The sequence below is a fragment of the Gobio gobio genome (genome assembly GCF_949357685.1).
Source record: "Gobio gobio genome assembly, chromosome: 5".
Lineage (NCBI taxonomy): Eukaryota > Metazoa > Chordata > Actinopteri > Cypriniformes > Gobionidae > Gobio > Gobio gobio.
In genome coordinates, this window is record NC_137101.1 from 148,414 (window position 1) to 164,916 (window position 16,503).

At 35.2% G+C, this 16,503-nt stretch overlaps 1 protein-coding gene across 1 annotated transcript in view; it reads right to left on the reverse strand.

Moving 5' to 3' along the window:
• Nucleotides 1-16,503, reverse strand: part of prr5b (proline rich 5b (renal)) — a 33,426-nt gene extending 16,923 nt beyond the window's left edge. The window contains exon 1 of the mRNA XM_079816833.1: nt 16,275-16,503. The gene's annotated coding sequence lies outside the window, so the exon portion shown is untranslated. The remainder of the gene's footprint in view (nt 1-16,274) is intronic.

Consider the following 16,503-nt stretch of genomic DNA (forward strand, 5'->3'; position numbering starts at 1 on the left):
ACATGAGTATGATCTGAACATGAGTATGATCTGAACATGATTATGATATGATCTGAACATGATTATGATATGATCTGAACATGAGTATGATCTGAACATGAGTATGATCTGAACATGAATATGATATGATCTGAACATGAGTATGATCTGAACATGAGTATGATCTGAACATGAGTATGATATGATCTGAACATGAGTATGATATGATCTGAACATGAGTATGATCTGAACATGAGTATGATCTGAACATGAGTTTGATATGATCTGAACATGAGTATATGATCTGAACATGAGTATGATCTGAACATGAGTTTGATATGATCTGAACATGAGTATATGATCTGAACATGAGTATGATCTGAACATGAGTATGATCTGAACATGAGTATGATATGATCTGAACATGAGTATGATCTGAACATGAGTATGATATGATCTGAACATGAGTATGATATGATCTGAACATGAGTATGATATGATCTGAACATGAGTTTGATATGATCTGAACATGAGTATGATCTGAACATGAGTATGATCTGAACATGAGTATGATATGATCTGAACATGAGTATGATCTGAACATGAGTATGATCTGAACATGAGTATGATCTGAACATGAGTATGATCTGAACATGATTATGATATGATCTGAACATGAGTATGATCTGAACATGAGTATGATCTGAACATGAGTATGATCTGAACATGATTATGATATGATCTGAACATGAGTATGATCTGAACATGAGTATGATATGATCTGAACATGAGTATGATCTGAACATGATTATGATATGATCTGAACATGAGTATGATCTGAACATGAGTATGATCTGAACATGAGTATGAGTATGATCTGAACATGAGTATGATATGATCTGAACATGAGTTTGATATGATCTGAACATGAGTATGATCTGAACATGAGTATGATATGATCTGAACATGAGTATGATCTGAACATGAGTATGATATGATCTGAACATGAGTATGATCTGAACATGAGTATGATATGATCTGAACATGATTATGATATGATCTGAACATGAGTATGATCTGAACATGATTATGATATGATCTGAACATGATTATGATATGATCTGAACATGAGTATGATCTGAACATGAGTATGATCTGAACATGAATATGATATGATCTGAACATGAGTATGATCTGAACATGAGTTTGATATGATCTGAACATGAGTATGATCTGAACATGAGTATGATATGATCTGAACATGAGTATGATATGATCTGAACATGAGTATGATCTGAACATGAGTATGATCTGAACATGAGTATGATCTGAACATGAGTATGATCTGAACATGAATATGATATGATCTGAACATGAGTATGATCTGAACATGAGTATGATCTGAACATGAGTATGATATGATCTGAACATGAGTAGGATCTGAACATGATTATGATATGATCTGAACATGAATATGATATGATCTGAACATGAATATGATATGATCTGAACATGAGTATGATCTGAACATGAGTTTGATATGATCTGAACATGAGTATGATATGATCTGAACATGAGTATGATATGATCTGAACATGAGTTTGATATGATCTGAACATGAGTATGATCTGAACATGATTATGATATGATCTGAACATGAGTATGATCTGAACATGAGTATGATCTGAACATGATTATGATATGATCTGAACATGAGTATGATCTGAACATGAGTATGATCTGAACATGAGTATGATCTGAACATGATTATGATATGATCTGAACATGAGTATGATCTGAACATGAGTATGATATGATCTGAACATGATTATGATATGATCTGAACATGAGTATGATCTGAACATGATTATGATATGATCTGAACATGATTATGATATGATCTGAACATGAGTATGATCTGAACATGAGTATGATCTGAACATGAATATGATATGATCTGAACATGAGTATGATCTGAACATGAGTTTGATATGATCTGAACATGAGTATGATCTGAACATGAGTATGATATGATCTGAACATGAGTATGATATGATCTGAACATGAGTTTGATCTGAACATGAGTTTGATATGATCTGAACATGAGTATATGATCTGAACATGAGTATGATCTGATCTGAACATGAGTATGATCTGAACATGAGTATGATCTGAACATGAGTATGATATGATCTGAACATGAGTATGATCTGAACATGAGTATGATCTGAACATGAGTATGATCTGAACATGAGTTTGATCTGAACATGAGTATGATCTGAACATGAGTATGATCTGAACATGAGTATGATCTGAACATGAGTATGATCTGAACATTAGTATGATCTGAACATGAGTATGATCTGAACATGAGTATGATATGATCTGAACATGAGTATGATCTGAACATGAGTATGATCTGAACATGAGTATGATCTGAACATGAGTTTGATCTGAACATGAGTATGATCTGAACATGAGTATGATCTGAACATGAGTATGATCTGAACATGAGTATGATCTGATCTGAACATGAGTATGATCTGATCTGAACATGAGTATGATCTGAACATGAGTATGATCTGATCTGAACATGAGTATGATCTGAACATGAGTATGATCTGAACATGAGTATGATCTGAACATGAGTATGATCTGAACATGAGTATGATCTGATCTGAACATGAGTATGATCTGAACATGAGTATGATCTGATCTGAACATGAGTATGATCTGAACATGAGTATGATCTGAACATGAGTATGATCTGAACATGAGTATGATCTGAACATGAGTATGATCTGAACATGAGTATGATCTGAACATGAGTATGATCTGAACATGAGTATGATCTGAACATGAGTTTGATCTGAACATGAGTATGATATGAACATGAGTATGATCTGATCTGAACATGAGTATGATCTGAACATGAGTATGATCTGAACATGAGTATGATCTGAACATGAGTATGATCTGAACATGAGTATGATCTGAACATGAGCATGATATGATCTGAACATGAGTATGATCTGAACATGAGTATGATCTGAACATGAGTATGATCTGAACATGAGTATGATATGATCTGAACATGAGTATATGATCTGAACATGAGTATGATCTGAACATGAGTATGATCTGAACATGAGTATGATCTGAACATGAGTATGATCTGAACATGAGTATGATCTGAACATGAGTATGATCTGAACATGAGTATATGATCTGAACATGAGTATGATCTGAACATGAGTATGATCTGAACATGAGTATGATCTGAACATGAGTTTGATCTGAACATGAGTATGATATGAACATGAGTATGATCTGATCTGAACATGAGTATGATCTGAACATGAGTATGATCTGAACATGAGTATGATCTGAACATGAGCATGATATGATCTGAACATGAGTATGATCTGAACATGAGTATGATCTGAACATGAGTATGATCTGAACATGAGTATGATATGATCTGAACATGAGTATATGATCTGAACATGAGTATGATCTGAACATGAGTATGATCTGAACATAAGTATGATCTGAACATGAGTATGATCTGAACATGAGTATGATCTGAACATGAGTTTGATCTGAACATGAGTATGATATGATCTGAACATGAGTTTGATCTGAACATGAGTATGATCTGGACATGAGTATGATCTGAACATGAGTATGATCTGAACATGAGTATGATATGATCTGAACATGAGTATGATCTGAACATGAGTTTGATATGATCTGAACATGAGTATGATCTGAACATGAGTATGATCTGAACATGAGTATGATCTGAACATGAGTATGATCTGAACATGAGTATGATCTGAACATGAGTTTGATCTGAACATGAGTATGATATGATCTGAACATGAGTTTGATCTGAACATGAGTATGATATGATCTGAACATGAGTTTGATCTGAACATGAGTATGATATGATCTGAACATGAGTTTGATCTGAACATGAGTATGATCTGGACATGAGTATGATCTGAACATGAGTATGATCTGAACATGAGTATGATATGATCTGAACATGAGTATGATCTGATCTGAACATGAGTATGATCTGAACATGAGTATGATCTGAACATGAGTATGATCTGAACATGAGTATGATCTGAACATGAGTATGATCTGAACATGAGCATGATATGATCTGAACATGAGTATGATCTGAACATGAGTATGATATGATCTGAACATGAGTATGATCTGAACATGAGTATGATCTGAACATGAGTATGATCTGAACATGAGCATGATATGATCTGAACATGAGTATGATCTGAACATGAGTATGATATGATCTGAACATGAGTATGATCTGAACATGAGTATGATCTGAACATGAGTATGATCTGAACATGAGTATGATATGATCTGAACATGAGTATGATCTGAACATGAGTATATGATCTGAACATGAGTATATGATCTGAACATGAGTATGATATGATCTGAACATGAGTTTGATCTGAACATGAGTATGATCTGAACATGAGTATGATATGATCTGAACATGAGTATGATCTGAACATGAGTATGATATGATCTGAACATGAGTATATGATCTGAACATGAGTATGATATGATCTGAACATGAGTATTTGATCTGAACATGAGTATGATATGATCTGAACATGAGTATATGATCTGAACATGAGTATGATATGATCTGAACATGAGTATATGATCTGAACATGAGTATGATATGATCTGAACATGAGTTTGATCTGAATATGAGTATGATATGATCTGAACATGAGTTTGATCTGAACATGAGTATGATCTGATCTGAACATGAGTATGATCTGAACATGAGTATGATCTGAACATGAGTATGATCTGAACATGAGTATGATATGATCAGAACATGAGTATGATCTGAACATGAGTATGATATGATATGAACATGAGTATGATATGATCTGAACATGAGTATGATCTGAATATGAGTATGATATGATCTGAACATGAGCATGATATGATCTGAACATGAGTATGATCTGAATATGAGTATGATATGATCTGAACATGAGCATGATATGATCTGAACATGAGTATGATCTGAACATGAGCATGATATGATCTGAACATGAGTATGATCTGAATATGAGTATGATATGATCTGAACATGAGTATGATATGATCTGAACATGAGTATGATCCGAACATGAGTATGATCCGAACATGAGTATGATCTGATCTGAACATGAGTATGATATGATCTGAACATGAGTATGATCTGAACATGAATATGATATGATCTGAACATGAGTATGATCTGAACATGAGTATGATCTGAACGTGAGTATGATCTGAACATGAATATGATATGAACGTGAGTATGATCTGAACATGAATATGATATGAACATGAGTATGATCTGAACATGAATATGATATGATCTGAACGTGAGTATGATCTGAACATGAGTATGATCTGAACATGAGTATGATCTGAACATGAGTATGATCTGAACGTGAGTATGATCTGAACGTGAGTAGGATATGATCTGAACATGAGTATGATCTGAACATGAGTATGATCTGAACATGAGTATGATATGATCTGAACGTGAGTATGATCTGAACATGAGTATGATATGATCTGAACATGAGTATGATCTGAACATGAGTATGATCTGAACATGAGTATGATCTGAACATGAGTATGATCTGAACATGAGTATGATATGATCTGAACGTGAGTATGATCTGAATATGAGTATGATATGATCTGAACATGAGTATGATCTGAACATGAGTATGATCTGAACATGAGTATGATCTGAACATGAGTATGATATGATCTGAACGTGAGTATGATCTGAACATGAGTATGATATGATCTGAACATGAGTATGATCTGAACATGAATATGATATGATCTGAACGTGAGTATGATCTGAACATGAATATGATATGATCTGAACGTGAGTATGATCTGAACATGAGTATGATCTGAACATGAGTGTGATATGATCTGAACGTGAGTATGATCTGAACATGAGTATGATCTGAACATGAGTATGATCTGAACATGAGTATGATATGATCTGAACGTGAGTATGATCTGAACATGAGTATGATCTGAACATGAGTATGATCTGAACATGAGTATGATCTGAACATGAGTATGATATGATCTGAACATGAGTATGATCTGAACATGAGTATGATCTGAACATGAGTATGATCTGAACATGAGTATGATATGGTCTGAACATGAGTATGATCTGAACGTGAGTATGATCTGAACATGAGTATGATCTGAACATGAGTATGATCTGAACATGAGTATGATATGATCTGAACATGAGTATGATCTGAACATGAGTATGATCCGAACATGAGTATGATCTGAACATGAGTATGATCTGAACATGAGTATGATAAGATCTGAACATGAGTATGATCTGAACATGAGTATGATCCGAACATGAGTATGATAAGATCAGAACATGAGTATGATCTGAACATGAGTATGATATAATCTGAACATGAATATGATCTGAACATGAGTATGATCTGAACATGAGTATGATATAATCTGAACATGAATATGATCTGAACATGAGTATGATCTGAACATGAGTATGATATAATCTGAACATGAATATGATCTGAACATGAGTATGATCTGAACATGAGTATGATAAGATCTGAACATGAGTATGATCTGAACATGAGTATGATCCGAACATGAGTATGATAAGATCAGAACATGAGTATGATCTGAACATGAGTATGATATAATCTGAACATGAATATGATCTGAACAAGAGTATGATCTGAACATGAGTATGATATGATCAGAACATGAATATGATCAGAACATGAGTATGATCTGAACATGAGTATGATCTGAACATGAGTATGATCTGAACATGAGTATGATATGATAAGAACATGAATATGATCTGAACATGAGTATGATATGATCAGAACATGAGTATGATCTGAACATGAGTATGATATGATCTGAATATGAGTATGATATGATCTGAACATGAGTATGATCAGAACATGAGTATGATCTGAACATGAGTATGATCTGAACATGAGTATGATCTGAACATGAGTATGATCTGAACATGAGTATGATCTGAACATGAGTATGATCTGAACATGAGTATGATATGATAAGAACATGAATATGATCTGAACATGAGTATGATATGATCAGAACATGAGTATGATCTGAACATGAGTATGATATGATCTGAATATGAGTATGATATGATCTGAACATGAGTATGATCAGAACATGAGTATGATCTGAACATGAGTATGATCTGAACATGAGTATGATCTGAACATGAGTATGATATGATCTGAACATGAGTATGATCTGAATATGAGTATGATATGATCTGAACATGAGCATGATATGATCAGAACATGAGTATGATCTGAACATGAGCATGATATGATATGAACATGAGTATGATCAGAACATGAGTATGATCTGAACATGAGTATGATCTGAACATGAGTATGATCTGAACATGAGCATGATATGATATGAACATGAGTATGATCAGAACATGAGTATGATCTGAACATGAGTATGATCTGAACATGAGTATGATCTGAACATGAGTATGATCTGAACATGAGTATGATATGATCTGAACATGAGTATGATCTGAATATGAGTATGATATGATCTGAACATGAGCATGATATGATCAGAACATGAGTATGATCTGAACATGAGTATGATATGATATGAACATGAGTATGATCAGAACATGAGTATGATATGATCAGAACATGAGTATGATCTGAACATGAGTATGATATGATCTGAATATGAGTATGATATGATCTGAACATGAGTATGATCAGAACATGAGTATGATATGATCTGAATATGAGTATGATATGATCTGAACATGAGTATGATCTGAACATGAGTATGATCTGAACATGAGCATGATATGATCTGAACATGAGTATGATCAGAACATGAGTATGATCTGAACATGAGTATGATCTGAATATGAGTATGATATGATCTGAACATGAGTATGATCTGAACATGAGTATGATCTGAACATGAGCATGATATGATCTGAACATGAGTATGATCTGAACATGATTATGATCTGAATATGAGTATGATATGATCTGAACATGAGTATGATCTGAACATGAGTATGATCTGAACATGAGCATGATATGATCTGAACATGAGTATGATCTGAACATGAGTATGATCTGAACATGAGTATGATATGATCTGAACATGAGTATGATCTGAATATGAGTATGATATGATCTGAACATGAGCATGATATGATCAGAACATGAGTATGATCTGAACATGAGTATGATATGATATGAACATGAGTATGATCAGAACATGAGTATGATATGATCAGAACATGAGTATGATCTGAACATGAGTATGATATGATATGAACATGAGTATGATCTGAACATGAGTATGATCTGAACATGAGTATGATCTGAATATGAGTATGATCTGAACATGAGTATGATCTGAACATGAGCATGAGTATGATCTGAACATGAGTATGATCTGAACATGAGTATGATCTGAATATGAGTATGATCTGAACATGAGTATGATCTGAACATGAGTATGATCTGAACATGAGTATGATCTGAACATGAGTATGATCTGAACATGAGCATGAGTATGATCTGAACATGAGTATGATCTGAACATGAGTATGATCTGAACATGAGTATGATCTGAACATGAGTATGATCTGAACATGAGCATGATATGATCTGAACATGAGTATGATCTGAACATGAGTATGATCTGAACATGAGTATGATATGATCTGAACATGAGTATGATCTGAATATGAGTATGATCTGAACATGAGTATATGATCTGAACATGAGTATGATCTGAACATGAGTATGATATGATATGAACATGAGTATGATCAGAACATGAGTATGATATGATCAGAACATGAGTATGATCTGAACATGAGTATGATCTGAACATGAGTATGATCTGAATATGAGTATGATATGATCTGAACATGAGCATGATATGATCTGAACATGAGTATGATCTGAATATGAGTATGATATGATCTGAACATGAGTATGATCTGAACATGAGCATGATATGATCTGAACATGAGTATGATCTGAATATGAGTATGATATGATCTGAACATGAGTATGATATGATCTGAACATGAGTATGATCCGAACATGAGTATGATCCGAACATGAGTATGATCTGATCTGAACATGAGTATGATCTGAACATGAGCATGATCTGAACATGAGTATGATCTGAACATGAGTATGATCTGAACATGAGTATGATCTGAACATGAGTATGATCTGAACATGAGCATGATCTGAACATGAGTATGATCTGAACATGAGTATGATCTGAACATGAGTATGATCTGAACATGAGTATGATCTGAACATGAGTATGATCTGAACATGAGCATGATATGATCAGAACATGAGTATGATCTGAACATGAGTATGATATGATATGAACATGAGTATGATCTGAACATGAGTATGATCTGAACATGAGTATGATCTGAATATGAGTATGATATGATCTGAACATGAGCATGATATGATCTGAACATGAGTATGATCTGAATATGAGTATGATATGATCTGAACATGAGCATGATATGATCTGAACATGAGTATGATCTGAACATGAGCATGATATGATCTGAACATGAGTATGATCTGAATATGAGTATGATATGATCTGAACATGAGTATGATATGATCTGAACATGAGTATGATCTGAATATGAGTATGATCTGAACATGAGCATGATATGATCAGAACATGAGTATGATCTGAACATGAGTATGATATGATATGAACATGAGTATGATCTGAACATGAGTATGATCTGAACATGAGTATGATCTGAATATGAGTATGATATGATCTGAACATGAGCATGATATGATCTGAACATGAGTATGATCTGAATATGAGTATGATATGATCTGAACATGAGCATGATATGATCTGAACATGAGTATGATCTGAACATGAGCATGATATGATCTGAACATGAGTATGATCTGAATATGAGTATGATATGATCTGAACATGAGTATGATATGATCTGAACATGAGTATGATCTGAATATGAGTATGATCTGAACATGAGCATGATATGATCAGAACATGAGTATGATCTGAACATGAGTATGATATGATATGAACATGAGTATGATCTGAACATGAGTATGATCTGAACATGAGTATGATCTGAATATGAGTATGATATGATCTGAACATGAGCATGATATGATCTGAACATGAGTATGATCTGAATATGAGTATGATATGATCTGAACATGAGTATGATCTGAACATGAGTATGATCTGAATATGAGTATGATATGATCTGAACATGAGCATGATATGATCTGAACATGAGTATGATCTGAATATGAGTATGATATGATCTGAACATGAGCATGATATGATCTGAACATGAGTATGATCTGAACATGAGCATGATATGATATGAACATGAGTATGATCTGAACATGAGTATGATATGATCTGAACATGAGTATGATATGATCAGAACATGAGTATGATCTGAACATGAGTATGATCTGAACATGAGCATGATATGATCAGAACATGAGTATGATCTGAACATGAGTATGATATGATATGAACATGAGTATGATCTGAACATGAGTATGATCTGAACATGAGTATGATCTGAACATGAGTATGATCTGAACATGAGTATGATATGATATGAACATGAGTATGATCTGAACATGAGTATGATCTGAACATGAGTATGATCTGAATATGAGTATGATATGATCTGAACATGAGCATGATATGATCTGAACATGAGTATGATCTGAATATGAGTATGATATGATCTGAACATGAGCATGATATGATCTGAACATGAGTATGATATGAATATGAGTATGATATGAATATGAGTATGATATGATCTGAACATGAGCATGATATGATCTGAACATGAGTATGATCTGAACATGAGTATGATCTGAACATGAGTATGATATGATCTGAACATGAGTATGATCCGAACATGAGTATGATCTGATCTGAACATGAGTATGATCTGAACATGAGTTTGATATGATCTGAACATGAGTATGATCTGAATATGAGTATGATATGATCTGAACATGAGCATGATATGATCTGAACATGAGTATGATCTGAACATGAGCATGATATGATCTGAACATGAGTATGATCTGAATATGAGTATGATATGATCTGAACATGAGCATGATATGATCTGAACATGAGTATGATCTGAATATGAGTATGATATGATCTGAACATGAGTATGATATGATCTGAACATGAGTATGATCTGAATATGAGTATGATCTGAACATGAGCATGATATGATCAGAACATGAGTATGATCTGAACATGAGTATGATATGATATGAACATGAGTATGATCTGAACATGAGTATGATATGATCTGAACATGAGTATGATATGATCAGAACATGAGTATGATCTGAACATGAGTATGATCTGAACATGAGCATGATATGATCAGAACATGAGTATGATCTGAACATGAGTATGATATGATATGAACATGAGTATGATCTGAACATGAGTATGATCTGAACATGAGTATGATCTGAATATGAGTATGATATGATCTGAACATGAGCATGATATGATCTGAACATGAGTATGATCTGAATATGAGTATGATATGATCTGAACATGAGTATGATCCGAACATGAGTATGATCTGATCTGAACATGAGTATGATCTGAACATGAGTTTGATATGATCTGAACATGAGTATGATCTGAACATGAGTATGATCTGAACATGAGTATGATATGATCTGAACATGAGTATGATCCGAACATGAGTATGATCTGATCTGAACATGAGTATGATCTGAACATGAGTTTGATATGATCTGAACATGAGTATGATCTGAACATGAGTATGATCTGAACATGAGTATGATCTGAACATGAGTATGATCTGAACATGAGTATGATCTGAACATGAGTATGATATGATCTGAACATGAGTATGATATGATCTGAACATGAGTATGATCTGAACATGAGTATGATCTGAATATGAGTATGATATGATCTGAACATGAGTATGATCTGAACATGAGTTTGATATGATCTGAACATGAGTATGATCTGAATATGAGTATGATATGATCTGAACATGAGTATGATCTGAACATGAGTATGATATGATCTGAACATGAGTATGATCTGAACATGAGTTTGATATGATCTGAACATGAGTATGATCTGAATATGAGTATGATATGATCTGAACATGAGTATGATCTGAATATGAGTATGATATGATCTGAACATGAGCATGATATGATCTGAACATGAGCATGATATGATATGAACATGAGTATGATCTGAACATGAGTATGATCTGAACATGAGTATGATCTGAATATGAGTATGATATGATCTGAACATGAGCATGATATGATATGAACATGAGTATGATCTGAACATGAGTATGATCTGAACATGAGTATGATCTGAATATGAGTATGATATGATCTGAACATGAGCATGATATGATCTGAACATGAGTATGATCTGAATATGAGTATGATATGATCTGAACATGAGCATGATATGATCTGAACATGAGTATGATCTGAATATGAGTATGATATGATCTGAACATGAGTATGATATGATCTGAACATGAGTATGATCCGAACATGAGTATGATCTGATCTGAACATGAGTATGATCTGAACATGAGTATGATCTGAACATGAGTATGATCTGAACATGAGTATGATCTGAACATGAGTATGATCTGAACATGAGTATGATCTGAACATGAGTATGATCTGAACATGAGTATGATCTGAACATGAGTATGATCTGAACATGAGTATGATATGATCTGAACATGAGTATGATATGATCTGAACATGAGTATGATCTGAACATGAGTATGATCTGAATATGAGTATGATATGATCTGAACATGAGTATGATCTGAACATGAGTTTGATATGATCTGAACATGAGTATGATCTGAATATGAGTATGATATGATCTGAACATGAGTATGATCTGAACATGAGTATGATCTGAATATGAGTATGATATGATCTGAACATGAGTATGATCTGAACATGAGTTTGATATGATCTGAACATGAGTATGATCTGAATATGAGTATGATATGATCTGAACATGAGCATGATATGATCTGAACATGAGTATGATCTGAATATGAGTATGATATGATCTGAACATGAGCATGATATGATCTGAACATGAGTATGATCTGAATATGAGTATGATATGATCTGAACATGAGCATGATATGATCTGAACGACGTAGTGTCCGTGACGTCACCCATAGGATTCTGATGAGCCGCTCTGAAGCGCAAAGTAGGGACGAGCCCGGATAACAGAAAATGGGCAAAAAGGCGGGACGTGGGCGGAGCTTAAGTGACGCGATGACTAACAGACAGCAGATAAATGGCTATCCACATGTCACTCGAAATGGCCACGCCCTTAATTATGCAGAATTTTAAGGCTTTATATAATGAAATAAAATTCACCCCCCTCACAGTTGTCATGAAGGGCAAAATGAGCCGTATAGACCAAAAGCGCAATTTGTGCCAGGCTGTAAAAATGTTTTATTCTGCTCTAAAGTTGGCCATTTTAACATGGGGCTCAATGAGATTCTGCTCCCTTCTGTAGCCTGTCCCTAGCGGCCAGTCCATGAATTGCAGTTTGAGGCACTTCCGTATGGGCTTCAAGAGAAACTGCGGGAGGAGCCGCTTGGTCATCACCCGGGTTTAGTGAATGAGAAGTAGTGCGCGCTGTGAGAAAATGTGTCTTTGTGCGCTCATTCGAGAGCGCGCACACGTCTCACAGCGCGCACATATTGAGTTCTCTTTCAAGTCTTGCTCTTGAACGGACAAACTCACACAAAAAGTATGTCAACGTCCATCTTGATGAGTATTCTAGCAGACATAGTCTGAATATGCCTTAAGTAAACTTAATACAGTCGAGAAAGACGACGCATATCCGAGCATTAGGTCTTAAAGGGGCAGTAGCATTGGGTCTTAAAGGGGCAGTAGCATTAGGTCTTAAAGGGGCAGTAACATTGGGTCTTAAAGGGGCAGTAGCATTGGGTCTTAAAGGGGCAGTAACATTAGGTCTTAAAGGGGCAGTAGCATTGGGTCTTAAAGGGGCAGTAGCATTGGGTCTTAAAGGGGCAGTAACATTGGGTCTTAAAGGGGCAGTAGCATTGGGTCTTAAAGGGGCAGTAGCATTGGGTCTTAAAGGGGCAGTAACATTGGGTCTTAAAGGGGCAGTAGCATTGGGTCTTAAAGGGGCAGTAACATTGGGTCTTAAAGGGGCAGTAGCATTGGGTCTTAAAGGGGCAGTAGCATTGGGTCTTAAAGGGGCAGTAGCATTGGGTCTTAAAGGGGCAGTAACATTAGGTCTTAAAGGGGCAGTAGCATTGGGTCTTAAAGGGGCAGTAGCATTAGGTCTTAAAGGGGCAGTAACATTGGGTCTTAAAGGGGCAGTAGCATTAGGTCTTAAAGGGGCAGTAACATTAGGTCTTAAAGGGGCAGTAGCATTGGGTCTTAAAGGGGCAGTAACATTGGGTCTTAAAGGGGCAGTAACATTAGGTCTTAAAGGGGCAGTAACATTAGGTCTTAAAGGGGCAGTAGCATTAGGTCTTAAAGGGGCAGTAACATTGGGTCTTAAAGGGGCAGTAACATTAGGTCTTAAAGGGGCAGTAACATTAGGTCTTAAAGGGGCAGTAGCATTAGGTCTTAAAGGGGCAGTAGCATTAGGTCTTAAAGGGGCAGTAGCATTAGGTCTTAAAGGGGCAGTAACATTTACTGTCTGTTTAATGTCAAACAACAAAAGACAAGGACATCACTCACTGCTCTTGATTGAATAGCTTTTGTAAGTTTAATAGGATTAATCTTTAATTTATGCACTCAAATAGGCATTGTTATTTTACATTTGATACATTTCTGTACCTGAAAACTAATGTTAGACGTACCTGAAAAACCTGAAAAGCATATCTAACCGAACCATATTGTTGACCTTATTTATTTGTGGTTATCATTTTTACTTGAATACTTTTATACTTTGATTTGAATATATGTTATATTATTTATTTTAATAGTTCAAAAAGTACAACAAATGTTACAATTTCAATTGAATTGTTGAAAGGTGTCTTTTTAATAATGCAACACATTCCCAAAGTCATCTGAAATAATCGTGTTACATAATCGTGATTTCAATATTGACCAAAATAATCGTGATTATGATTTTTTCCATAATCGAGCAGCCCTAGTATAATATGATCTGAACATGAGTTTGATATGAACAAGTGTTTGTGTTAGAGACTAAGGCCCAATCCCAATTCTATTTCATACCCCTTCGTTTAAAGTGTGGTTTAAAGATCACACACACACTATCACACACACACACACACACACACACTCACAGGGACGGTAACAAGATCAGATACACCCGGGAAAACTACAAAAAAAAGGTGTTTGAGGCGTTGACTCTGCCTCCGAATTACCCAGATCTCAATCCAATCGAGCATCTGTGGGATGAGCTGAACAAACAAGTCCGATCCATGGAGGCCCCACCTCGCAACTTACAGGACTTAAAGGATCTGCTGCTAACATCTTGGTGCCAGATACCACAGCACACCTTCAGGGGTCTAGAGGGGTCCATCAGAGACGGGTCAGGGGGACCAACACAATATTAGGTCATAATGTTATGCCTGATCGGTGTATGGTATTAATGATAAAATCTGATGAGCTGTCCTGTGGAGATCATAACACAATTATGAATGAGCAGCTCTCTCTCTCTCTGTCTCTCTCACACACACACACACACACACACACACACACACACACACACACACACACACTTCTCTAGAGGACTTTGCACTGTGGATGTCGCAGTGTCTAACCTCAGACCTGAGGGATATTTTAAGACTTCCTTCAGCTGAATTGATTTATTATATAATATTGCCCATATTCCATGACTATGAATCCCCACAGAGACTCATTAACAGTGAGTTTATTCATTTCTATCACTCATTAACTCGGATCACCTGCTGCAGGTGTGTCAAACTCTCAAGGACATAAAGACAAACACAATAAGAGAGGAAAACACTGAAATATAATAAAACCCACTGATAATTCCCCAAGACAAGTTTCAAATGTGAATAAACTCACCGTTTCTCCTCAGGAGCTGATGTGAGGTAAATCTCTGCGGTTCTTTACTTTAGGCTGTAGTTTGCTCGAGTTTTTGTTTACTTCTCTTAGTGTGTGTTATATTCATATGACTTTGATTATTTAAAGTTTTTGTTTCATTGAGTTTAATCGAGTTTCTCGATGTTTAATTCGCGTCTCTGGTCTCGCGTCCGTCTCCCTCTGCCGCGCGCGCGCACATCAGAGCGTGTGC